At 43.5% G+C, this 26,482-nt stretch overlaps 1 pseudogene; it reads left to right on the top strand.

The window, feature by feature from the left end:
• Positions 1 to 26,096, top strand: LOC121926170 (annotated as a pseudogene).
• The last annotated feature ends 386 nt before the right edge of the window (positions 26,097 to 26,482 follow it).

The raw sequence follows: 26,482 nt of genomic DNA on the forward strand, positions 1-26,482 counted from the left end.
ATGGAGGGGATCCGGGTGTTTTTGGTTCGCTGCTGGGCAGTCCTTCTGCTTCTACGCTTTCTGAAACAACGATGGTTGCGCCGTCATTACCCCCTGGACCTCTTCCCTTCCTCTCATTGGAGGCCTATGGCGAATTGGGTTTGGATTTGGATTGATGAGGAGATGCTGATAAAGGTACTTCTTTCTAAACCATTGAGCAGCAACTTAGGAAGCTGAGTCAGAAAGTTAGTGAAGATCATGGTGAATTATTGTTTATTTTTCCTATGGTGACGTAGGACAAAAAAGTTAGGGGTTGGGGGAATACCCGGTAAACGTTTAATTGGAAAAGTAACATTAATTTTCACCTAAATACCATTAAGGCACCAGATCCTCGATCTTGGAGGCTCAGCAGGGTCAGCACTGGTAGCCCTATTAAAAATGTAACTTGCTATTTCTGGAAGCTGCCTTGGGTCCCACTCTGGCATATAATGAAGTAAATAATAATGAAATACTACTTGGACTGAAGGCAGGTGAAGAACATCAGATGCTGTAGGCTATATTTCAAGGGAAGGAACCGGCCAAACCACTTCTGAGGATTCTTGCCTAAGAAAATCCTACAAAATCATGGGATCACTATAAGGTAACGTGACAACACACACACACACACACACACACACACACACACACAAAGAGAGAGAGAGAGGTGCATCTACACTGTACAAATACTGTAGTTTACCCACTTTAGCTGCTAGGGCTCCCTCCACAGAATCCTGGGATTTGTAGTTTTGTGAAGCACAGTACTCTTTGGCAGAGAAAGCTAAATCTTGTAAGGCTATAAATCTCAGAATTCCATAAGATGGAGCTACAGCAATTAAAGTGGTGTCAAATTGCATTATTTCCACAGTGTAGATGCCCCACACAATATTCTTAAACTCTGTCTTTTTGCTGCAGATTGGAAATACAGTGCGCCTGCATCATACACTGGCGCTTTCAGTTTACACTGAAGCCGTGCGCTGGAAGAAGCAATGGCGCATAAGCATATGTGGTATTTCCCTTATGGGGGGTGTCCAGAACGGATCCCCGTGTGAGGGAAGGGCCGACTGTATTCCGTACATGAGATACAACTTCAGAGTTTCCTAGGCAATACTTGTTGTCAGTTGGATCCCAGGGCTCCAAGGTTGACTCAGCCTTCCATCCTTCCTTGGGTCTGTAAAATGAGTCCCCCACTTGTTAGGGGCAATTGGCTTACAGATTGTAAACCACTCAGAGAGTGCTTAAGTGCACTGAACAGCAGTATAGGAATGTAATGCTATTGCTGAATGGTATTGCTACAGCCACTGTGTATTGCAGCTGTAGCCCAAAAAGTAACTTTTTGCCGCAGCTCTGCTTTTGTCTGCTTCCCCCATGGGCTAAAAATAGCAGATGGATGTCTAATGAGCAGCATCCAGAATCCAATACTTAACCCATTATAGTCTTATTTTTATTGCACGTAGTTTAATGAAGCGTTTTGACGATGGAAGTATTTGGAATTGTGGAAGAGGAAGGAGGCAATCGCACCTTGTGTGAAAATATTCCTGAGCATGCAAGGAGATTCATCCCTCCTCGCTCCGTGCAACTCTTTGTCCACAGATCTGCTCCGGAAGGTCCTCCAAACCCCAGGAGTAATTGGGATGATTTCTTTGTGTGTGTATTGCCCCTTCCTCTTCACAATTCCAAAGTACTTCCATCATCAGTATTACCTCATTAAAACTACATGCAATAAAAATAAGAAATAAATGAGGAGTAGGCATCTGAGGAAGTAGACCGAAGTCTATGGAAGCTAATGCTACAGCTTCCTTTGCACAGTCATCCCAAAGGTGCTACAAGATCCCTTTGCAAACTGAGTTATGGGAATATCTAGGGGTAGCCGTGTTGGCCAATAGCAAATCCAATAACATCCAAGCAATGATACTTTTATAGGTATCATTAAGTATAGGAATGTTATACAAAAATAACCTTTTTAAAAAATCACCAGCAAGAAAGTTCTTCAGCTTTTAAGTGATGTGGTGGAAGGGTTTTTTAAACAGCTCTCCTCAACTTGCTTTCCATTATGTCTGAAACAGATTTTTCAATGAAAAATCCACCAAACAGTGATAGCTTGGTGAAGTCGAAGGTTTTCATGGCTGGCATCCATAGTCTTCTGTGGGGTTTTCGGGCTAGTGGCCATGTTAGGAACCTTCCTCTTCTAGAACAAGGCCCACATAGCCTAAAAAAACCCACAAAATTTTGTGGCCAACCAAAATGCATAATATACTTGTTCCAAGCTTCAAAGCTCCACTGGCTTCTTGAACAAGTATATGTGCATTTTCAGTTGGCTGAGAAAAGTATCACCGTTTTGTCGAATTGACTAATGGGCCCGACACAGCCACCCCTATATATTTCCATATTTTTGAATGGTTTTATATGACTAACCAACAGGATTTCAGCCAAATATAGATGACAGCCCTGTTTAAATATTTGAAGGGATGTCACAATGAAGAGGGAGCAAGCTTGTTTCCTGCTGCTCCAGAGAACAGGACACTGAGCAATGGATGCAAGTGACAAGGAAAGAGATTCTACCTCAACATTTGGAAGAATCTCCTGAAGGTCAAAGGTGGAACACACTCCCTCAGAGAGTAGTGGAATCTCCCTGTTTAAATATTTGAAGGGATGGCATGTGGAAGATGGAGCAAGCTTGTTTTCTGCTGCTCCAGAGAATAGGACACAATGGAGCAATGGATGCAAGCTCCATAAAAGAGATTCCAGCTCAACATTAGGAGGAACTTCCTGAGAGTAAGGGCTGTTTGATGGTGGAAAACGCTGCCTTGGAGTCTCCTTCTTTGGAGGTCTCTAAACAGAGGATGGAGGGCCATCTGTTACTGGAAGGCCTTGGATTGTGGGGTGCCCTAGTCAGTAACCAAGCTTCATGGATGAACCAGAAAGAGTTTATTGCAGCAATTCTGTACAGAAAAGAAAGCCGCTTCTTGCCAGAACTGGGCTGACACACCCAGTTTCAGTACTATAACCCTCCTCATGTCCAGACACACACCCAGCCTCTTGCAACCCTTCCTCAGGTTTAATGACCATGATGGCTTGTGGTAACAGTCAATAGATTATCACATGGAGGACAGGACATCATTGTCCCATCCCTGCCCCATTCTTCCCACGCGATCGCAGGAAGGACTTTCAGATGATGTCACACTTATCCAGACATTCTCTCATCTGGAAAGCATGGCCGACAGCAATCGCGCAAACGCTTTTCAAATGACCTCACACCAATCCCTGTCATTGTCCCATCATTGAAGTGGCATTGCCTGGCATTTTGCATTAATGGGAGTTCACAATGTGATGCCGCTTTAATGACAGGGTAATGACAGGATCGGTGCTACGTTATGAAAGGCTTTCATGCGACTGGCGTCAGGGATGGGATAAAGACGCAGGAGCAATCCCTTCATTGTGTGTGATAATCTCCAGTGTCTTTCTCTTTCCCATCATTAGACCCAGCACATAGCATCAAAGCAAACTTTAAAACTGAAAGTCTATCTACAGTAATAACAAGCTTCAACATAAAATGATATAATAATAAATAATAATATATAATCATAAAAACTTTATTTTTATACCGCTTTTCCAGCAGATCAAAGCGGTTTACAGTCATCAGCATAAAAGAAGTTACCCATCTAAAGGGAACCTGCAAAAGGGACCCTGACAGTTTGTGTCTTCCATCATGGCAGAAGACGGTTGGTCTGGATGGCCCTTGTGGTCCCTTCCAACTCTAGGAGTCAATGATCCTGACTTCAGAAGAGCTATTCCAGATGTTAAAAATATCTTCTTGGATAGCTCCTTCACAGTTGGAAGTTTTGAGGAATGAACTCTCTCTGTAAAATATGTTCAGCCCTGGGGAAAGTTCTTCTTAAGTATAGAGTAAACCCTGGAGTGGTTCCCATGCCCCATCGGTATTGTAGCCAACAGCCACTCCTAGTTGAATTAAGCCTGGAAGTTGGACGGTCACCTCTCTGTCGCAAGATGCTTCTCTTTTTAAATAAATAAGATGGATCATTTCCCCCCATTTTAACTACCTTCAGTGTCTGTAGGAAGAAAGGAACACAGCCGCTGTTCAAACTCTGGACAATTTGCAAGTGGGAGAATAGCTCTGATCGACTGAATAAGAACTCATCTGGGGAAGAAAAGCCCTAGCCCCATTCGCTTCCCAGTGTTTCAGATTTTAATACTGAATAAAATGCAAACAAATCATGTATGGAAAGGCATCCTGGATGAAACAGAGCAGTACTCAGTGCTTGAGCAGAAGACCAGATGGAAACCAGTTGGGCCTGAGCCTGAGATCAACGATAGCTACATTTTGGCTACAAAGCTTTGGAAAACTGAAGAAGCGATGGCTTTGTTATCCAGAATCTTCAGAAGGATGCTCTATTTCCTGTAGGACATGCAGGAAGATAATGTAGTAAACCCATTACCAAAAACACCTTGGAATGCCTACATTGATTCTTCTCCAGATATTATGGGTGGAGAGGGGGGAGAAACTTATCTTCCTCTCCTTATGTCGCTAGACAACGTATCCCATCAACCCTGGACTTTGGCAAGACAAGATGCAACTGATGGACTCCAAAAACACTTGGGGGGGCTACAGTTTCCCCCACTTCTGTTTTCAAGTTGAGCATTGAACTATGATTCTGGAGACCAGGGTTCAAATCCCCACTCAGCCATGGAAACTAGTGGGTGACCCTGGGCAAGTCACACTCTCTCAGCCTCAGAGGACCACAAAGGCAAACCTCCTCTGAAGAAATCTTGCCAAGAAAACCCAGCGATAGGTTTGCCTTAGGAATGCCAACAATCTAAAATACGCAGATGACACTGTGCTACTAGCCTAAAACTTCACAGACTTGGAACAACTACTAAGGAAGATCAAGGAGGAAAGTGCAAATACAGGCTTAATGTTGGACATAAAGAAAACCAAAAGAAGGACCACAGGAAATTTACACAGATTCATCCTAGACAACAAGGAAATAGAAACGGTAAAAGAATTCCCATACCTTGGATCAAACATTGATAGAAAAGGGGTCTGCAGTTAGGAAATCAGAAGAAGATTAAGAATGGGGAGAGCTGCTATGAAAGAACTGGAAAAGGTCTTAAAATGCAAAGATATACTTTTGAGCACAAAAGTTAGAATCATACAAGCCATTGTCATGTATGGATGTGAGAGCTGGACAGTTAAGAAAGAAGATAGGAAGAAAATCCATTCATTTGAGATGTGGGGCTGGAGAAGAGTGCTGAGAGTCCCATAGACAGCAAAAAGGACAAACCAATGGGTCCAAGAGCAGATCAAGCCAGAAACCTCCCTGGAAGAAGTTAAGAGGACCAAACTCAGGTTGTACTTTGGACACATCATACGAAGGAAGGACTCATTGGAAAAGACAAAAGCAGGAAGAGAGGAAGGCCACATGCCAGATGGAGGTAGGATTCTATGAAGGAGGTCACTATGGCTATGACTTTGCACGACCTGAGCAGAGCAGTGGAGCAGAGGGAGTCTTGGAGACGTCTCATCCATGGGGTCGTCATGGGTCAGGATTGACTCAAAGGTGGATAACAACAACAACAACAACAACCACGGGTTGCCATAATCAGAAACAACAACAACGAAAACACTCATGGCATCTCACAGCCAGTGTTCTTATCAGTGACGCCAATCTCACATATACTTCACATGTAGTTCACCCGACAAGGAAGAAATGGAACAGGTTCCTCCGCATGCCCTCTTCCATCACGCAAGTCTAGGGACCTCCATCCCAGCGCACAAGAGGCTCCTATCCAGAGCATCCAATTCCCTTCTAGCATCCACTCCCATTAGTCACTTGAGATAAGGGATTTCCACACCTTTCTCCCACATTGCAATGAGGTTCATGGCTGGCTGTCAGTGGAGGCCTTTAAGAACCCAGTTGCAGAACATGGTTGAGAGGAGTGTCATTGGGGGCTGCAGGGGCTGCAGACTGCACTGGGTGACACCCTAAAGGGGGTGACACCCCTGACCCCAAACATCTACCTTTTGGAAGAAACAGGCTGTGACCTTCACCTGCATCCCTTAAAAATGCTGGAGCTCAGTAAAAGAGATGGCGCGAGTGCGGCAAGGCTCTGTGGGAAGAGAAGGAAAGGCCTCCATGTTAAAAAATAATTAAAACATTAATTTTTAAGTGGAGTTCCACAAGTATAGCCCTAGCCAAGGAGGCTATCTGCTATATTTTTAACATTCACTGCTTGTCAATGCCTTCAATGTACCAATTTCTTCACTGGGACTTAGGAAACAGCCACTGTGGATTCCTCATTGCACAGCAGGATAATAAGCAGATAACACACTGACAGATGACACACACTGGGTTGCACAATTTGGGTATTCTGCGGAAGGGCAGTATGTTGGCACAACCGCAGTGGAACTACCCGAGTATACATTTACACTTCACACGCACAACGCAAGAGCTCAGCTAATAGCTTCCTTGATCAGTCACTGCCAAGTTAGACCCCGTCTGTTTATGAGAGGCTGGGATTTTTTGATGCACTTTTCACTTGCACAAATTCAAGCATTTTAAGGATTGTACCTGTAATACACATTCCCTGATGTTTAGAGACATCCTTTCAGAGCCCCATTTTAGTCTCACTATGCTAAGTGGGGCTATCATTAAACCTGGACAACTCATCCCTCACCCTTTAAACTATGGAACAAGTTTAAAAGCCTCAGTCCCAATACAGATCCTTAGAGATCCCACTTTAGGGTAGCAGAAGATGCATTTATTGGTTTTGCTGCAAGAGGCTAACATGGATAATTCCTCTACTAAGAGGGTTATTCAGACATTGGCTGCATCCACACTGGAGAAATAATCCAGTTTGGCATGGCTTTAACTGCCCTGGATCAAGGCTATGGAATTCTGGGAGTTGGGGTTTGTTGTGGGGCCTAGAGCAGAGCCCTGAGAAGGAGACTCCAAGAAGTGTACTCTGCTGTCAAACATCCCTTTCTGTCAAGAAGTTTGCGTTATAAGCCAAGTGGGAATGCCCCCCTAATGTTCAGCTGGAATCTCTTTTCCTGGAGCTTGCATCCATTGCTCCTGTTCTTCTGTTCTCTGGAGCAGCAGAAAAAAAGCTTGCTCCATCCTCAATTTGACATCCCTTCAAATATTTATGCTCTGGAATTGATTATTTTCAAAAGAACCGCCAAAGAACTAGTGTAAGAAAAAAGTAGGGGGTTTCTGTTTGCCTCACTTCATCGCAATTGAAACTGATCACAGTAGGATTGGAACCAGTTTCAAATGGGAACAACAGTCATATAACCCAATCAGCAATTCACTTTAAATCATAGTGGGAAAACAGGAGGCAAAGGGTAGAGTTTCTCATAAACAAAAACTGCAGATGTGACAATCTGGGGATGGATAGCGTTCACTTATTAACCTGAAATATTTTGTTTCCCTTGTGTGTAACTTTTCTTCTCCTTGCTTTGACCCAAATGGTAGCTGGCAAAACGATACGGAAACATCTTCAGTATGTGGATAGGACATTTGCCGATGGTAGTCCTGTCTGGATTCCAAGCTGTGAAAGAAGGACTGGTCGATCACTCGGAAGAATTGTCGGAGCGGCCCCTGACTCCGTTCGTTACACTTATAGCAAGAGGAAAGGGTAAGTTGGAAGAGGTTCTAGCAGACCTTTCTCCAGAGAAAGTACATAAGGACAAATGATCACATATAAGGGAATACTTTACTCAGTTGGAAACTACGTTAAGAAAGTAAATTCTGGGAATAGCAACTGTACTGCCTTTGCCAAGAATCAGCATGGTGCCTTGGTTTGGATGTTGCAGTCTGTGACTCTGGAGTCCAGGATTCTTGGGCAAGTCACACACTCTCAGCCTCAGAAGGAGGCAAAGGCACGCACCCCTGCAGAAGTTTTGCCCAGAAGATCTGGTGATATGGTTACCTTAGGGACACCGTAAGTCAGAAATGATCTGGAGGCAACAACAACTGTGTTTTCTTAAACTAAAAGATAATGTGAGGTTTCTGAAGGTAAAGGTTCTAATGGATAAGTCTCACTGGCTTGAAAGTTATGCATGAAAGAATAATGACCAAGGAACAGTGAGAAGGGATCCAAGGAGTTAGATCTGGGAAAGAAACCAAGCAAGGAAAGAGGAGGAAGGAGATTACATACAGGAGTCTGATGCAAGTATCTTGATGATAAGACAGTGATTAGTAGGAGCCAGCATGGGTTTATCAAGCTCAAAAACTGCCAAACTGACCTTATATCTGTTTCTGACTGGGTGACTAGTTTAGTAGACAGTGGGAATGCTGCGGATGCCATTTATCTGGATTTCATCAAAATATTTGCTAAAGTCTTCCATGGTATTTTAATTAGCAATCTGGCTTAATATGGAAATACCATCAGAAGGATCCATAATAGGCTGGAAAACAATGCTCAGAGAGTGGCCATCAGTGGCTGCGTTTCCAACTGGAAGGAAGTCTCAAGTGCCTCAGGGTTTTGTTGTGAAGCTGACGATCTTTCATACTTTTTATCAATGATTTAGGCGACTGGGTGGAGGGAATCCTTATCGAAAGTATATATGGTAGATAACACACTGGAAGATAGGAACAGAATTCAAAAAGGCCTTGATGGACTGGAAAACTGGGATGAAATGAATAAAATGAAATTCAGAAGGGACACATGCAAAATTCTACATTGGGGTGAAAGGAAGAGGAGGCCATCTTCAGTTTTCTGAAGCACACAGTGACTTCCTATTGTACTAAAGAGAGGCTGGCTCTGCACTGAATCAGCAAAGAATGTTGTAGAATAATAATAATAATAATAATAATAATAATAATAATATAATAATAATAATATAAATAAATTTTTATTTATATTCCGCTCTGTGGCGAACCAATCCGGGCAGTTTACAACATTAAAATGACATACAGCATAAAAACAATATATTTCCCTCCCCCCCTTAAACAGTTATTAAACTGCATATCTAATTTAAAACCATAATAACTAGTTAAAACAACAATAAATTAAACAGAATAATACCAACTAATAAACCACTGCAACTTCACTTCTAAAGTAAAGAAAAGGGGGCTTTGGAGACATTACTGAGGAGGGGGGAAATCCTGAGATCCTGAGGCCGGGATATTTCAGTCTGGGAAGGCCTGCCTGAAGAGATCCGTCTTGACAGCCTTTTTGAAGCTGTCCAAAGATGTTAATTGACGGATCTCATCCGGCAGGCCGTTCCAGAGCCTGGGGGCGACAGTAGAAAAAGCCCTCCGGGAGGTCGCCGCAAGCCTCAATTTTTGAGGCTGCAACAAGTTCCTCCCAGAGGACCGGAGAGCGCGGGGAGGATTGTATGGGAAGATGCGGTCTCTGAGATAGCTTGGACCCAAGCCATTTAGGGCTTTAAAGGTAATAACCAACACCTTGTACTGGGCCCGGAAACCAATAGGCAGCCAGTGGAGGGACCTCAAAACCGGAGTGATATGGTCCCTTCTAGATGTTCCTGACACAAGTCTGGCTGCCATGTTTTGAACCAGCTGTAGTTTCCGAACCAGGCACAAGGGTAGCCCCATGTAGAGCGCATTACAGAAGTCAAGGCGTGAGGTTACCAGCCTTGACTTCTCGAGATCCCTTAATTCCAGAAAAGAGCGCAGCTGGCGTATCAGCCGAAGCTGATAACAGGCACTCCTGACCGTCGCATTAACCTGATCTATCATCAGGAGCGACGAGTCAAGGAGCACCCCCAGACTGCGAACACAGTCACTGGAGGAGAGTGTGACCCCATCCAGGACTGGTGGTTGCAACCCAATTCTTGGTTTCGGGGCCACTACCGTGAGCACCTCCGTCTTGTTCAGATTCAGCTTCAATCTGTTTTTCCTCATCCAGCCCATTACCGCCCGAAGACATTCATTGAGAGAAGAGATGCCATTAGAATTTGAGGCTGACAAACGAGACATGGAGAAATAGATTTGGGTGTCATCAGCGTACTGATGACACCCAGCACCATAACTCTGTTTCCTTCAGACAAGATGGAACATGCCCTTCCCTGAAGGATGCATTAATGATATCCGTGAGGAATCTCCTCAATGCATCCCCCCCCCCCCCCGGATGGCCAGCCATGATGGGCAAGGGTCGAGAGGGCAGGCTGTTTTCCTCACCTGACCAAGCAGCTTGTCCATGTCCTTGTAGGTTTTGAAATCATGTGCAATGAAACTTTGGATGCATTGCCATGGTCTGCAGTAAAACATGCCACTTCTAGGGTAGCAACCTGAATTTTGTGAGTTGAAAACCGATTCCTGATTTCCTCAGGTATTGTACTTTCAAATGGAAACACCTGGAAGCAGCAAAGGCACTTTGGACAAGTTACTATGCGGAAGCTGGGCCTGGGGAGAAAAGGCATGGAGGGCCAAATAGAGGCAGAAGCCCAACAGCTTGTAGAAATTTTTGCACGTGAAAAAGGTATGTACTGATAGGATGCGGTGCTGGGAAGGGTCTCAACCGGCAGAAATCACTGTCTGGTCTGTATTTTTCTTTCAGGCCCAATTGGGCATATTTGCAGTGGTTTCTATTGCAAAAATAAGTAGCCAGAGATTTTTGCATGTATGTATGTATTTGATTTATGTGCTGCCTTTCTCCTAGAAAGGGACTCCAGGCTGCTCATAAAATCAGTTTAAAATGTTAACAATAAAAAAATGAAAAGCAATTAAAATCATCTTACTAAAACAATCTAAAATTACTGGTATATTGAACATACAATAGTTAAAAAGGACAGATATCAATTGTTTCCTTTCCCCAAAGGAAATCCAATTCAAAAGAGAAGGAGTTCTCCTGGAGTTTGTTATACAATGGAAAGGAGAAGCCAGGCAGAGTCAAACACGCATCCGAGACTTTAGGAGAGCGGATTTCAGTAAACTTAGAGAAGTATTGAGGGTGATCCCTGGTCAGAAATACTAAAAGGGAAGGGAGTTCAGGACGGATGGGACTTTCTCAAAAGGGAGATACTGAAGGCACAATTTCAAACTGTTCCAGTGAGAAAGAAAAACGGGAGATGTCTCAAGAAACCAGGATGGATGACTAAGGAACTTTCAACCGAGAAGAGTTTGAAACGGAAGATGTATAAGAAATGGAAAAAGGGAGAAATCACAAAAAAGGAATTCAAAGAAATAGCAGGCATTTGTGGGGTAAAGTCAGAAAAGCTAAAGCGCAGAATGAACTCAGGATCTTGCTAGAGAGGTTAAGAACAATAAAAAGGGCTTTTTTGGATATGTCCGCAGCAAGAGGAAGAAGAAGGAAACGGTAGGTTCACTGCGTTGAGAAGATGGCAAAATGCTAACAGAAGACAGAGAAAAGGCAGAATTACTCAACACCTTCTTTGCCTCCGTCTTCTCAGAAAAGGCAAAGGGTGCTCAACCTGAGGATAATGGAGCAGAGGACAGAATAGGGGAATTTCAGCACAGAATAAGTCAAGAGATAGTAGAGGAACACCTTATTAATCTAAATGAATTTAAGTCTCCAGGACCAGATGAACTTCATCCAAGGGTATTAAAAGAACTGGCAAATGTCATATCGGAGCCATTGGCCATAATAGTCTTTGAAAACTCCTGGAGAACAGGAGAGATCCCAGCAGATGGAGGAGGGCAAACGTTGTCCCCATCTTCAAAAAGGGGAAAAAAGAGGATCCCAACAATTATCGTCCAGTTAGTCTGACATCAGTACTAGGAAAGATTCTGGAGCAGATCATTAAACAGAGAGTCTGTGAACATCTAGAAGGCAATGCCATCATCACAAAAAGTCAACATGGGTTTCAGAGAAACAAATCATGCCAGACAAATCTGATCTCTTTCTTTGATAAAATGACCATCTTGGTAGATGAAGGGAATGCTGTGGATGTAGTAGATCTTGATTTCAGTAAGGCCTTTGACAAAGTTCCCCATGACATTCTTGCAAACAAGCTTGTAAAATGTGGGCTAGACAAAGGAACTGTTAAATGGATCTGTAATTGGTTGACCGGCTGAACCCAAAGGGTGCTCAACAATGGCTCCTTTTCATCCTGGAGAGAAGTGACCAGTGGGGTCCCACAGGGGTCTGTCCTGGGCCCAGGGCTATTCAACATCTTTATCAATGACCTGGATGACAGAATTGGGAGCATACTTATCAAATTTGCAGATGACACCAAATTAGGGGGAATAGCTAATACTCCAGAGGACAGGATCAAGATCCAAAATGATCTGAATAGACTAGAAAGCTGGGCCAAAGCTAACAAAATGAAATTCAACACGGAGAAATGTAAGGTATTGCACTTAGGGCGGAAAAATAAAATGCACAGATATAGGATTATGGGTGACACCTGGCTGAATGAAACTACGTGTGAAAGGGATCTAGGAGTCCAAGTAGACCACAAGTTGAACATGAGTGAACAGTGTGATGCGGCAGCTAAAAAGGCCAATGCTATTTTAGGCTGCATCAATAGAAGTATAGTGTCTAGATCAAGAGAAGTAATAGTGCCACTGTATTCTGCTTTGGTCAGGCCCCACCTAGAATATTGTGTCCAGTTCTGGGCACCACAATTCAGAAAGGACATTGAGAAACTGGAGCGTGTCGAAAGGAGGGCGACAAAAATGGTGAAAGGTCTGGAAACCATGCCCTATGAGGAACGACTTAGGGAGCTGGGGATGTTTAGCCTGGAGAAGAGAAGGTTAAGAGGTGATATGAGAGCCCTATTGAAATATTTGAAGGGATGTCACATTGAGGATGGAGCAAGCTTGTTTTCTGTTGCTCCAGAGAACAGGACCCGGAACAATGGATGCAAGCTGCAGGAAAAGCGATTCCACCTCAACATTCGGAGGAACTTCCTGAGAGTAAGGGCTGTTCAACAGTGGAACGCACTCCTTCCTCGGAGTGTAGTGGAGTCTTCTTCCTTGGAAGTCTTTAAGCAGAGGTCGGATGGCCATCTGTCGGGGATGCTTTGATGGAGAGTTCCTGTATGGGAGAATGGGGTTGGATTGGATGGCCCTTGCAGTCTCTTCCAGCTCTACGATTCTATGATTCTATGATTCTATGAGTTGGCTTGATATTAACAGATCTTCATTTGCAGGGCAGCCATTTGACCCTTCGTTGCCCATCACCAATTCAGTCTCCAATGTGATCTGCGCCCTGACTTTTGGACACCGGTTTTCCCTCGAAGACGGAAACTTCAGGAAACTGATTGATGCCCTTGAGTTTGCCCTAAACTTTGCAGGAAGCTTCTTTCATTTGGTAAGCAAGCCTTTTCTGTTCCCACTCAGTTAAGTAGAGCTCCTAAAGCTTCTAGGTCTTTATAAGCATTTGGAAAACCTTTACAATAAAGGTTTGAGCGTTCAACTTGGGGCATGCCTACATGATTAAAATATTCCTCATCCTAATCAACGAGAATGAGATCTGGCCACACACAATTTGAAGGAGCATGAGCATTTCCTTAGGGTTGGGACTCCATAAACTCAGCTGAAAAGGGATTTGTGGTTTTTTACTCGAATAACCGCAAGTATTTGCAAGGATGCGCATTATCAAACACATGCCCAGCTGGTTGCTTTGCCTAGATTTGCATGGCTGAGCATTTTAAGCAGAGGGAGAGTGAAGAGATGAAAAATTGCACAGGAAAGTGAAGACAATTAAATGTCAATGAGAATGCAAGAAATAATCTATTTGGAGAGGACACCGCCATGAAGACGCTGCCCGTACAGACAAGGCTTACGTAGCGTGCAGTTGCCACACGCTCTGGAACCCTAGTTTTGGCGCTGGCACACCACTTTTGGGCCTTTGTTATCCCAAAGCAACTTGCATCTGAAGACGTCTGCACATTGCTTTAATTGACATGGCTCAATGCTAGAGAATTTGGGAATTGTAGTTTCTTGAGGCACCAAACCTCTCTGACAGGGAAGGCTAAATATCTCACAAAACTACAAATCCCAGAAATCCCATATCATTGGAACAGGGCAGTTAAAGCGATGCCAAACTGCATGATTTCTGCAGTGCAGATGCAGCCAAAGTTGCTTTAGCTGATGGACTGCGTTTCCTTGCCCCTTCCTTAATAATGGCAGGTTTTTCCTTTTGTCTTCCCTGCAGCTCTATGAAATCTTCCCATGGCTCCTGAAGCACCTTCCAGGGCCTCACAAGAAAGCATTATGTGCCACGGAGATGCTGCTTTCGTTAGCCAAGAAAGAAATAAAGGAGCACAAGGAACAAAAGTCCTTTTATGAGCCACGTGATTTCATTGATTTCTACCTGCTTCAAATAGAGAAGGTAAGTTATCTGCTCTGTATCCAAGAACCATGGGCCCTCCACATTTTCTGGAAATGGAAAAAACACAGAAAAACCCACTTTCTTTTAATCTGAGACAACAACTCTCTAGGCATTTGTAGGTCCTCCAGGTGATTGTAGGTCTGCCAGACATTGACCATAGAATTGGGCTGGAAGACGTACAAATGCCTAGAGATGTGTTTTCTCTAGTAATCTCTAAGGGGCTGTGCTTCTGCAGCCGCTTCCATCTTCACCAGATTAGGGCTGTGGCAACCGCATGTCGCAACCCTGACCTGGCCTTTCCATGGCACAAAAAAGAGCTGCAAAAAGTGTCTCCTTTTTGCACCCTCCAAAGGGTGCCACAGCTTTATGGCACTCCTTTGGCACTGCATCATCTAAACGCAGCGTCAGAGGTGCGCCATGATACCACACGCCATTTGGTGTGGCACGCGGTATCACGCCAGCATAGGGGTGGAGTTGGGGCATGTGTCATGTGGACACCAGAGCCTGACTCCACCCCCAGACCAGCCTTAATGGCCAGTCTGCACAGCCCCTAAGTCCTCCAGTGCATCTCTATGGTCAACATCCAGAGGAGTTGCGCTGGAGGACCTAGAGATCCCTACAGAGAATGTATTAATCACATTTTAAATGTGGATTTTCCCCCCCCAATATGTGTATATCTTGTCGTTTTAAATTGTATGCATGTCCTTTTAAATTAATGTGCATTTTAACTGATATGCTTCAACTGACCATTCCATTATTATCATTGTTATCATGAATTATACTTACCTTTTGCATTTCCAGTATCAAAGGAGGCATGACCCTACCTCCACCTACGATGAAGAGAACCTGGCTCAGTGCATTCATGATTTCTTTATCGCCGGGACAGAGACGACCGCCATTTCCCTGAAATGGGCCATCCTCCTCTTGGCAAACCATCCAGATATCCAAGGTGAGAGAGTCCTCTGTGTAACAGAAGCAAGGGACATCCCTGCTCCCTGTTGTAATATTTTACAAAAATTTTGTTTCTATTAAAGGATGTTCCCGAAACGAAAAAGAAGAAGTAAATCAGATCCAGCTTCTACTTTAAGAGTGCTTCCCTCTGGAGAAATGCAACATATTCATACATTAATTTATTACTGGGATTTGATCAGATGCAGGGATCCACATCTTCAGGGCTAATCTAAAGGTCTTTTGCTTAATTCTAGTTATTTCCCCCCCCTTTTCACATATATTTTCTGCATGGTTTATAAAAAAGAGGAAGGGAGAAGAGAAGGAACGTAGCGGCAGCTTTAAGACTAACCGGTTTTTATTTTAGCATGAGCTTTCATGGATATAAACCCACTTCTTCTGATGCATTACAGAGCAGTGATGTAAATTTATCTTTTTATTCTTCCACTCTCGGAAGGGAGGGAGGGAATCTTTTTACTTTTCTTATATATTTCAACTTCAGCCTTCACAGAGAAGCAAACCATCTCTGAAAAATCCCAAAAGGTTTGGTTAGCAGTCCCTAAACTGTGCCCTTTAAGAGATTTTGGACTTCAGCTCCCAGAAGCCTCAGCCAAGTTGGCCAATATTCTGGGATTCGGAGATCTGAAGTCCAAAATCTCTTAAAGGTCACAGTTTGGGGACCACTGCATGTTTGCCATTGCTTCCTCTGAGGCTGAGAGAGTGTGACTTACCCAAAGTCACCCAATGAGTTTCCATGAATGAGGATTCAAATTCTGATCTCCGGAGTCCTAGTCCCATGCATAAACCACTCCTCCACTCTGGCTACAATGTGAAGTTTGATGTTGTTGTTAACCAGGTTTGAGTCAGTCTTAATCCATGGTGACCTTGTGGATGAGACATCTCCCAAACTCCCTGTCCTCCACTGTTCTGGCTAAGTCTTGCAAAGTCATATTCATGACCTCCTTGATGGAGTCCATCCATCTTCCATCTGGTCTTCCTCTCTTTTTACTTCCCTCCACCTTTCCTGCCACTACTGTCTTTTCCAGTGAGTCCTTGCTTCCCATGATGTGACCAAAGTACAACAGCTTCAGTTTGGTCATCTTGGCTTCTAGGGATATTTCTGGCTTGATCTGCTCCAGGAGCCATTGGTTTGTCCTTTGGGCTGTTGTCCATGGGATCCTCAGCCCTCTTCTCCAGCCCCACATAATCTCAAATGAATGAGTTTTCTTCCTATCTTCTTTCTTGACTGTCCAGCTCTTACATTCATACATTATAATAGGCAATACAATGGCTTGTATGATTCCCACTTTTGTGCTCAGTTGTATATCTTTGCATTTTAGGATCTTTTCTAGCTCTTACATAGCCACCTTCCCCATCTTAGAGTACATTTAATACTCTCTACCATCAGTACACTACTGTAGCAAACCATTTTAGGTCCATCTGTAAACAAAATAGTGGGGTTGATTTATCAGCTGAACACCAACCATGTACTGATTTTACCAGGGATGGGCAACTATGGAGATCATCCCATGGGGAAAAGGACATCCTTGTCCTGTCTTTTTCCCGTCCTTATTGCTTGACCGCAAAAAGATTTTCAGACGATGTCGCACTTATCCAGTCATTGTCCCATCACTGAACTGCAACTGACCATGATTGCGCCAAAGACTTTCACATGACGTCGCACTTATCCTGTCATTCTCTCGTCATTGAAGTGGAACTGTCCTGTAATTTTGTATCAGTGAGAGTTTGCATTAATACAGTTCCACTTAAATGACGGAACAAAGTGTGACGTCTCTGAAACACTTTTGCGCAATTGTGATAAGGACTAGATAAGGATTAGATCTGCTTTGCTCCGAACCCATCATGTCTGCTCCCCATGTGATAATCTCCTCCGTGAGACTTCAGCCCACTTTCATTGCCATGTCTGCTCAAGAGGCTGTGATGCCAGGGACCATCCACTTTCAACAGAAAACCAAGCACTTGGAAAACCTGAAAGGCAACACTAAGCAAGCCATCAGGGTTTAAATTGTCTGCTTGTGATTTTTTTCATGCCAAAAATTGTTTTTGTAAGGGGAAAAAAATGAGGGTTTCAGAGTCATTTGGGGCAAATTCTGGGCACATTGGGACCCAGAAAGAGATTGGAGGCTTTATATGGTCCACACGATGCAGGTTCTCCATCCTTGGATAGGAATGTTATGCTTGAATGAGGCGAAACTAGGTTCTTATTTTCCATAATGACATGAACTCTTTGGGGGGGGGGAGTGGGAAATAGGCCTATGCCACAGTGCAGAATTAATGCCATGGCCCCATGCTGTGATTTGTAGTTTGTTGTGCCATCAGAGCTCTCTGACACAGAAGGATATATAGCTTGCAAAACTACAAATCCCACAATTCCATAGCATTGGACCATGGCAGTTAAAGTGGTGTCACTGTATTAATTCTGTCTAGATGCAGCTGTAGTTGCAATAAACTGATTGTGATTTGGTATTCATTGGGCCCATTCAGACTACACTTTACCCCAGATCAGGAATTGATCCTTGCACATGAAGTTCATATTGGCCCCGAATCTGTCACAATCCATTTTGAGGCGTGCACAAGCAAATGCCCTTTAGACAGGGTCATTCAGAATTGGGGCAAAAGCTGTCTCTTTTGAAAAACCCCGGGTTCTGCGAAATATGAACTTGCCCCGATCATGACTGGGTTAAGTTCAAGGGGAGGGATTAAGGTCAGAGGGAGAGCAGAGGGCGAGCATTCCCTCCCCTCATCGGAGAAGGAGGAGGAGGAGGAGGAGGAAGGAGCCAGGGGAAAGCAGGGGGCCATGAAAGGCAATCGGGAGTAAGACCAGGAGGAGAAGGAAGGAGCCAAAGGGTGCCAGGAGAATTGAGGATGGAGGAGGAGCAGGAGGATGAGGATGGGGATGAAGAGCCTGGGGAGAGAAGGGGGCCATGGAGGGCAATCGGGGTAACGGAGCAGGAGGAGGTTCAGGGTAGGTCAGAGGGAGGACACCGAACGGAGCAAGCCTCTGCTCTCCCATCAGGCAGATTTCTCTTTTTAAAAAAAGGTGCATGTTTTTTGCAGCTGGTAGATAGCTATAGAGATAGAATGTAATGGAGGAGGAAGAGGAGGAGGGAGCAGGACAAAGGGTCAAGTTCAGGGCAGGGCAGAGGGAGGGCACCGAACAGAGCAAGCCTCTGCTCTCCCATCAGGCAGATTTCTCTTTTGCAGACTATGCGCATGGTTTTAGTTTTAGGTAGATATATAGATAGATAGAATGTTGCTGGCTGACTCTTTCCCTTTCCCTTTCATTCCGCCTCCAGCAGCAAGGCACTTTGCAAAAGGCATTTGCAAGGCTTTTTTCCTATGCAAATGCTCCAATGCAAATGTTACAAAGGTTGCTCTTTCCAATTTGGCAAATTGATACAGAATGCTTTTAATAATAATAATAATTTGTTTTATTTATATACCGCTATTCCAAAGATCATAGCGGTGAACAGCAAGTAAGCTAATTAGCAAGTAAGCTAATTTGCCCCCCAACAGTCTGGGTACTCATTTTAGCGACCTCGGAAGGATGCAAGCCTGAGTCGAGCTTGGGCCCTTTTGCTGGTCTTGAACTCGCAACCTTGTGGTTTCGAGTGAATGGCTGCAGTACAGGCATTTACCCACTGCGCCACCTGAGGTAAAGCAATGTGCATGGCATTTCTGGCATTCCGAGGGGAGGAAATTGTTGTTGTTGTTGTTGTTGTTGTTGTTGTTGTTATTATGAGGCATTCTGGGGTGGCAAGGAGAAAGGATGCAGGATGCAGAGATGGATTAGATTGCATTTTGGGGCAAATGGGGCCAAGGGAAGATCCATGATCTGCACTGACCCAAACCCCCACAGCGCGCGCGCACACACGCACACACACACAGAGGAGGTTTTTAAATTTGACAGCATCTGCGCATAGGATACCTGCGCCTGGTTCTTTAAAAAAAAAGGAGGGGGGAGCACACTTCTGATGGGCCAATGAGTGCAGGAAATGTCACCTGTGACGATTGCGGAACTAAATTTGATTGACAGTAACTTTAACCCAATTTCTCCAAGAGGGCATTCAGGGTTAAAATGCCCTGGTTGGTAGTCAGCACTTGCTTCCATAGAGATTTGGGAAGGGAGAAACCGAAGCTTCCCAGTTCCCTCCAGTGCAAAAAGTGCCAGTGAGAATGGGGCCATGGTTGATTAAATTTGTAGATATAGACTCTGATGAGTAATATAATGGGGTATAATAAATAGCCATCTATTCTATAACTATTCAAGTTTTCCAAAATAATCTGGAATGCCCAAATTAAAGCTTTCATCCATTCCCAACGTTTTCCTCAGATAAAGTCCAGAAGGAGATAGAAGATGTTTTGGGTTCCTCTTCCATCTGCTATCAAGACCTCAAGAAGCTGCCATATACGAATGCCGTGATTCATGAGATCCAGCGCTCAAAATATCCCTTACTAGTTGGGGTCCCAAGGCAGACTGCCAAAGATGTGAGCATGAGAGGCTTTCTCATCCCCAAGGTACAGCATGCAGTTATATGGCCACACTTTTATATTCCAAGAACAAGGAGCTTTGCAGGATGGCATTTTGAGAGATGCCTATCCACACAGGAGTGTCTTGTTTGGTGCAATACACACACAAATATGCACACAGTCAGCCCTCCACATTTGCAGTTTTGATTATTTGCGGATTTGATTAATATGTCCTCCCTAGGAATCTCTAGATCCTCCAGTGTGATTCTACTAGAAGTTGACCGTCTAACTTCATAAATAAAGGTTAATAATAATAATAATAATAATAATAATAATAATAATAATAATAATAATAAATTGTCTACTGCTACGGCCAAATACTATCTAACTCTGGGCTTTGTAGTTGGTTGTGGCACCAGATCTCTCTGACAGAGAAAGTTAAATATCTCACAAAACTACAAATCCCAGAATTCCACAGCATCCAGCCTTGGCAGTTAAAGTGGTGTCAGACTGCATTCATTCTGCTGTGCAAATGAGGCAACCTGAAGGCACAGACACACAACAAACACAGGAGCATTTCAGAAAGAGAATTATGCCTAACACACTTGGGGGAAGCCATGTTAATTTAATTTAATATTAAAAAAATATACCAAAAAGTAACTAAAATGCATCACAGAGAGTAACAACAACAACAACAACAACAACAACAACAACAATAAATTTTTATTTATATACCGGGCAGTTTACAACATTAAAATAACATACAGCATAAAAACAATATATTTCCCTCCCCCCCTAAAAAGTTATTAAGCAACATATCTAATTTAAAACCACAATAACTAGTTAAAATAACAATAAAGTAAACAAAATAATACCAACCAACAAACCACTCCAACTTCAGTTCTAAAGAAAAGTAATGAATTAAAATTACACAAGCAAACAAAATTAAAACAACCCAACAATTATATAGTCATATACAGATTGTAACCAACAGTGTTTTGCAAAATAGACTTTACTGACAAACAGTACTTACTATACCAGTACTTGACTAAACTGCTAAAAGGATGAAAAGAATTGTCTCTATTACGCCAACTTCAGATCTTGGATCCTGGATTAAACACTAGTTCACTTCACTAAATCCTATTTTTAGCCCTGACTAATCCTGATTTATTGGATCTATTTGATTTGCTATGTGTTGTCTCAATATCCAACCATTCAACCATTGAATGAAACCATTCAAGAATTGATTTACTGTGTCTTCTTAATGGCTACTTTAATGTGTTGGGATTAACCAACACATATTCTTTTCATTGTTGCATAAGCCCAGCCCCGTGTGCCGCATGTGTGACCATTTCACGTGGGCTTTGGTCCTGTTGTTAGTTCTCTCTAGAGCAGAGCCTCCGAATCCTCTGGATTTACTTATAGCTTGACTCACCCTCCAACAACTGACTGAATGGCTCCACTCTTGTTAAGACTCACCGAGAAGGATTTCTGCCTGCTATGCACATTCTTGGAGGCAGCATAACTATTTGTCAGTGCCTTCAGTGTACTGGATGATTCATTGGGATTGCACTAGCAGCCACTGTGCGTATACCTCAATGCACAGTAGGACTATTATTATTAGACTATTATTATTATATTATTATTATTATTATTAGTTTTGTGTATACACACTAAAGATTACAATAAGCAGGCCTATAGACAGATAACACACTGGGTTGCACAATGTCAGTCTTTACTAGAAGGGCGGTGTAGCACAACCATCATAGGACTGTGTTCTGTGATGGTTGTGCTACACCACCCTTCACTATTGTGCAAGCTCTACTCCTGGCTTCTTCACCAGGCAAAGCTGTTACAAATCAAGGTTATGATGATGTTAGTCACAAGCCTGGATTTGGAAGAAGTTGCTGTTCTCAGTTCAGGTGTTTTGGGGGGACATTCACACAGACCGGCCTTTCCTCCTCCTGGCCATGTAAGTATTCCAGGGCCCCATTCTCACTGGTGGAATGACTCACGTTCGATTTGGGCTCTGCCCCAGTATTGCAACTGCTTCCAAAAGGCCCCTCGTTCCCATGATGAAAAGGGGGCCTGCTTGGAAGCGATTTTTTGTTTTGGGACGCATGTCGTTCCTATTGGAGCCCTTCAGCCAGTACCCCCCCCCCAACCCCTTCCAAAGGTCCCGACGACCCGACCGGACCCTCTTTCTGTCTGACTTCCCTCTCCTTCTTTCCTTTCCTCATTCGTTCCTTGTCCCTCTGCCCCTTCTTTTCCTTCCTTCCCACCTTCGGTTTCCTTCCTTCTTGCCTGCTGGGCCTCCGCCGCTTTAGTAATACAGTGGTACCTCGGGATACGAAATACCCAGGTTACGAAATTTTCGGGATACGAAAAAATCCCATAGGAAAACATTGTTCCGGGTTACGAATGTTTTTTCGGGTTACGAAAAAACTTTTGGTGCTTTTTTTGGCTTTTTCGCACGGAATCGCGGCTTTTCCCCATTAGCGCCTATGGCAATTCGGCTTACGAAGGCTTTTCAGGTTACGAACGGTGCCACGGAACGAATTAATTTCGTAACCCGAGGCACCACTGTAGATTGATTTTGCAATCAATACTATGGCAAAATCAACAACAACCCACGATCCTGATCTGGCGTTCCCACTTATTGGGGACGCTTCAGAATCTATTTTTACAGAAAACATCTCTCCCAAACTAGTGTCAGTAAATGGCAGACTATTTGAGTTTGCCCTGGTCTTTTCTCCTCTAATCGATCAAAGGAGGGTCGGACGCGCATCCAAATGGGAACGAGGGTCATATAGCCCGCATCGCGCAGCGCAGCAAACTGTAATGGGAATGGGCCCCAGGCAATAAAATGTAAGTTCCATTAGCAAGACAAAAAGAGATGCTCCTTTTGAGATCCAAGTTGTTTCTGTCCTTTGTGAAGCTCCTTTGTTAGATAGAAAGCTTGACTTTCTCAGGAAGCCCTCCATGTTTTTGCATCAGGAAATGTTTTTAAGTGCTGTCAAATGTAGTCCAAACTTTTAAGAAAAAGAGTTTTACTTTTGTTGGAGGTAGAAATCTCAAATGGTAAAAGTCCAGTCCATTTGCTCTCTCTCTTTAGGTTTCCCTGATACAACATATATTTTGTGCATTTTGGTTGGCCAATAAAGGTATCACTGTTTTGTGCATTTTGAGTGTTCTTGTACTTTGCTACAAGGCCAACTTAGCTACCCCAGATATGTTTTCTAACAGGTGTGTGTGTGTAGTTTTTTGTGGGTTTTTTGGGTTATGTGGCCATATTCTAGAAGAGTTTGTAGCCAAACTGTTTTTCAGGACGGGTAGCCATTGAAATCCACAAACATCAAGACAAATTCAACAGGAAAGAAGAAACCCTTAAAGTTAGCAAAGGTTGGCTACCAGTCCTGAAAAACACTAAAATCAAGACCCAGCAAAATGCAAAACATCAGGAATAAACTCTTCTAGAACACATCGTCCGAAAAACTACAAATGCTGGCCATGAAAGCCTTCAACTTCACAAGTGTGTGTGTGTGTTTATCTGTCAATTGTTTCTATCTTTCAGGAGACACTTGTTGTACCAAATCTACGCTCTGTTCTTCTTGATCCTGAGCAATGGGAAACCCCTGAAAAATTCAATCCGAATCATTTTTTGGACAAGGATGGACGTTTTGTGGCCAGAGAAGAATTTCTGGTATTTGGTGCAGGTAAAGGCAGAGGACCTGGAAGAGGTGAAGGTGAAGAGACTTGAGAGGGAAGGATCAGGAGGAGGAGGACTTGAGGGGGTGGGTTTGAGGGGGACCAAGTGCTCTCAGCAATCCAAATGGAATAAGGTGATGCATAGACATTCTTAGTATCTAGAACAAGGTTGGTGTAGGTATTAGGATGACCATCAACAACTGGGCAGCTTCAATAGTGGGGAAGGATGCTGGTGGAGGTTCAGAAACAACAGCAGCGACACTACAGCTAATGCATTTTAGTACTGCACAGAGAGAGGCAATGGTGGGCCCTCTTGTGAGAACCTCTCACTGGAATTGCATTCAAACTGACTTCCCATTATCTGAAAATAGCTTCCCATTGCCCAAAAATTGCACATGGTAGCCTATCACGCAATAAAGTGAAACCCCATGATTGCGTTCAGACTGACTTCTCATTGCCCGAAATTGCATGTGATAGTCTATCACGTTAAACCGCATGATTGCATTCGGATTGCCATTGGATTATACTTCCAATTTCCCTTGTCTGATAAACTCCACTAAGAAAACGCAGTGATGAGACAATCCAAAATTAAACAAAAGGCAGCGTTAGGACACAAAGAGCATGCTAAGAGGGCAGAGCAGAGGGCAGTTGCAAATAAGGAGGTGGTCAAGGGCACAATAGGCCTCTATCAGAACTGGAGGCAAACAGCAAAGAAGAATTTCCAAAGTCTATGGTGGGTTTTCCAGGCTAGAAGAGTCTATTCCTGACGTTTCGCCAGCAGCTGCGGCTGGCATCTTCAGGGAAATTTCTCTGAAACATCAGGAATAAACTCTTCCAGACCATGGCCACATAGCCTGGAAAAAGCCTACCAAAAACTATGAATGCCGGCCATGAAAGCCTTTGACTTCACATTAAGAAGGTCCATAGCAATGCTGCAGGAACATGGCATATGAGAAGCATGAGTCAAAGGAAACTAGATGTAGTGGAAATTTTTTAAAAAGGAAATGAAACATATAAACAAGTTAAAGGATCGGGATATTTTGAGTCGGATAATTACACAGCACACTACTACTCAAGAAATGAAAAGACAAGGAAAAATGGGGTGGAATTAATAGTGAGGAGAGGCATAGTAAAAGCAATCAAGGGATATAATGCAAAATCGGATTAAATTGTGTCAATAAGACTTCAGGGAATATCAGTCAACATTACCATAATCCTAGTCTATGTACAGCCACAAGAGCAGAGGAAGAAGAAATTGAAAGTTTCTACAATGAAGTTCAGGAAAAAACTGGCAAGAGACCGAAACAGGATTCCTTGTCAATCGCAGGAGACTGGAATGCAAAGCAGAGTCAGACACTGCGGTAAAATCTGGAATGAGATCAAGAAATGAAGCAGGTTTTGCAAGGCTAATAGTTTATTCATGGTAGACACGTTCTTCATCCAACCAGAGAAGCAACTGGACACAAGGACATCACCGGATGGTCAGTGCAGAAATCAGATAGACTATGTAACTGGAAGAGAACACGGAGGAGCCCTATTTTCATGGCAAAAACAAAACCAAGCACGAACTAATAATAATAATAAAAATTAGACGAAAGCTGAAGAAGAACACAAAACCAATCATCATGCTGAAATACAATCTGAAGAATATCCCAGCAGAATGTAATGCTAAAGTGAAAAATAGATTTGCACCATTGTGCCTAATTGACTGGGAACCAGAAGTGCCAGAGACATAGTTTAGGAGGAATGTAGAAAGAGGCTATCTTTCTTTCTTGTAATTTGAATTTGATAGGTTACTTTAAGAGAGTTGAGTGGACCATTGCTTACCAATTCATATTCCAGTCTTCATAGAATCATATCATAGAATCCTAGAGTTGAAAGAGACCCCAAGGGCCATCCATTCCAACCCCCTTCTGCCATGCAGGAACTCTCAATCAAAGCACCCCAGACAGATTCCCATCCAGCCTCTGTTTAAAGACCTCCAAGGAAGGGGACTCCTACTGTCAAACAGCCCTTACTGTCAGGATATTCCTCCTAATGTTGAGGTGGAATGTCTTTTCCTGTACACTGGTCCCCCGGGTTACGAAATACCCAGGTTACGAAATTTTCGGGATACGAATAAATCCCATAGGGATTTATTGTTTCGGCTTACGAAGGTTTTTTTGGGTTACGAAAAAACCCCGGCGCTGTTTTAAATGGAGCTGCGGCGCAGCCGCGGCTTTTTCCCCATTAGCGCCTATGGGCTATTCGGCTTACGAAGTATCCCGGGTTACGAAAGCGGCGGCGGAACGAATTAATTTCGTAACCCGGGGTACCAGTGTACTTTGCATCCATTGCTCGGGGTTCTGTTCTCTGGAGCAGCAGAAAACAAGCTTCAGCTTCAGATGAATAAGGATCCATCTCTCTTTGTTGAGTGGGATCTAATCTCATCCTCTGCCTTTCCTTCCTCTTTAGGGGCTCGGGGGTGTTTGGGAGAGCAATTGGCCCGGATGGAGCTCTTCATCTTCTTGACCAGCCTCTTGAGGGCATTTCGTTTCCAGCTGCCAAAAGGAGTCAAAGAATTCAATGAAGACCCTGTAATAGGACTGACAACCCCACCCCATCCTTACAAAGTGTGTGCTGTTCCTCGCTATGGTTCATCATAAAAATCATAGCATGTGCTTTTGTAGACTTGAGTCTCCTTCTGCAGATGTATGGGGCTGAGTGGAGGGTTCACCCCATGCATCTGAGGAAGGAGACTCGAGTCTGTGGCGTTCATCACACTGAGGTTCTTGGAGCTAAGATCAGGGGTGACTGCGGGTCGAACAATGCGAATTGACGTTATAACGTGAGTGTTTTATCCGCACTGGAGAGATAATCTGGTTTAACTCCACTTTAACTGTCCTGGCTCAGTACTATGGAATTCTGGGAACTGTAGTTTCCTGAGACATTGAGCCTTCTCTGCCAGAGAGCTCTGGTGCCTCAGCAAACTAATAACTTAAATTATTATTATTATTATTATTATTATTATTATTATTATTATTATTATTAT

Source organism: Sceloporus undulatus, chromosome 3, assembly GCF_019175285.1.
Source record: "Sceloporus undulatus isolate JIND9_A2432 ecotype Alabama chromosome 3, SceUnd_v1.1, whole genome shotgun sequence".
Lineage (NCBI taxonomy): Eukaryota > Metazoa > Chordata > Lepidosauria > Squamata > Phrynosomatidae > Sceloporus > Sceloporus undulatus.